Raw genomic sequence first — 2,163 nt, forward strand, 5'->3', positions numbered from 1 at the left:
TGGCTGTTTTTCGCTGTTGCTATGAGCAATTGTTATGAATACCATATTTAGTGTGTGTGTGTGTGTATGTGTGTGTGTGTGTGTGTGTGTGTGTGTGTGTGTGTGTGTGTGTGTGTGTGTGTGTGTGTGTGTGTGTGTGTGTGTGTGTGTGTGTGTGTTTGTGTGTGTGTGTGTGTGTGTGTGTGTGTGTGTGTGTGTATGTGTGTGTGTGTGTATGTGTGTGTGTGTGTGTGTGTGTGTGTGTGTGTGTGTGTGTGTGTGTGTGTGTGTGTGTGTGTGTGTGTGTGTGTGTGTGTGTGTGTGTGTGTGTGTGTGTGTGTGTGTGTGTGTGTGTGTGTGTGTGTGTGTGTGTGTGTGTGTGTGTGTGTGTGTGTGTGTGTGTGTGTGTGTGTAAAAAAAATAAATAATAATAATGATAGGTTTATTGAGATAGCAGTGATACACTGACAATAATACAATTGGGCACTTTTATGAGTAATATAGTAATTATTAGAGTGATATGCTTAGTCTAAAATTTATGATGAGTTTATTGTGCGGACAATGGATGGAATGGCACTGTTCTTGTATCGGTCAGTTCTCGGCGCTCTGATGGGCTTGATTTTGTTTGAATGCCGAGTTGCATGGCGGGTGGGTGTGGTGGGAGGTGGGAGGAAGTGACGGTGACGTGGGTGTAGCATTAGGTCCTGTCCAAACTTATTCAGTGCCTCACTGTGTTTGTCGGACAATCTTGGCAAGCTGAGGGTGGTGAGGGCGTGTTCGTATCCCTCATACTGATTACCCAAGATAATTCTGCACGCTCTTTTTTGCACTTTCTCTAATTTGCTCCTCTGTGTGATGTTAAGTGATGATGACCAGGCTGGGGAGGCGTACATGAGGGTGGGGAGTACGAAGGTGGTGTAGACTCCCTTTAGATCTGGTGATGGTGTGTGTGTGTGTGTGTGTGTGTGTGTGTGTGTGTGTGTGTAAATCTGCATCTCCAAATGTAGGTGGAATCATCGACAAATTTATGCTCAACAATGAAATACATTTTTAACATATATGGCATTTATAGTTAAAGTATCAAGTTATACATATGTTTATTAATTTTAACAAAGAGCTTTGTCACTTTATGGTCATGTTCAAAAGGAGTGTTGGCACTTTATTTTTATATTCATTAATGAAGTTATATTCCTTGTTATGTTAAATTATCGCGCTCGCTCTGGGGTCTCTCTCACTTGCTAGCCAGTATTGAACACACCCACGGCTGCCGAATGGCCGGTCGAAATCGTTATTTTCGTTGATATTTTGGTTGCTCGTAAAGCAAAGTAAAATGAATCAATCGTAATGCGATTAAGTTGCTTAGACTTTGTGATATTTCTACTATTTTTGGTTGGATTTTAAGGTCTAGTTTAGGCTTTGCAGACAGATATGCAAGTACCGACTAGTATGGTATGAGTCGTGCATTTGATTATATTATACTCGTATATTAGTTTACATAACTTTTAGGGTTCCAGTGTAAACGAGTATTTGCCTGATAAAGATTACGACACTTTTAGTAGAAATACATACATTCCAATATATTTGTGCCAGATTGCTACTCGTAATTACTCAAGGGGGGGGGGTTCAGGGAAAGAATTACTTGACCGCTGTTTCGACATTTTTCAGCCCTCCTTTGGAATTAGGTTGGATTTAGGCTAAATGGATCGTGACGTATCATGTAAACAAAGTTGTCAAATGAATCGAGGCCTATATGATTGTATCGTCATTATAGAAATAAAATAATATTTGTCACGCTGCACCGTTTACGGCGAAAGTCACCAAGACAACCCAATCCTGGGTTAACCACAAAAGATGTGACGCTCCCACAAACGGGCTTGAAATACCGCTTGTCTTCGAATTAGATAGATATCACTCCTATGCAATGTTGTAAATAGCCTCAGCATTTACTTACTCTTAAACACCGCTTCTGTGATATGAATAAAGGATCTAATGTGACCATTTTCCTTTTGTAACACTAATAATATAATCTTAGCTTTGAGTTTCACTTACTGGAAATCCTCAGCCTAACAAAGGCTGACAAGAGCCATTGAGCTCCTTCACAGCTCTCTCTAGAAAGTAATTTTGGTCTATAGTTTCCGCTGTATTTGTGCGGAACTGTTTCTCTCTCACCTTCTGAAAGAAGTA

Source organism: Oratosquilla oratoria, chromosome 10 (genome assembly GCF_046742065.1).
Source record: "Oratosquilla oratoria isolate Oo_2021 chromosome 10, ASM4674206v1, whole genome shotgun sequence".
NCBI lineage: Eukaryota > Metazoa > Arthropoda > Malacostraca > Stomatopoda > Squillidae > Oratosquilla > Oratosquilla oratoria.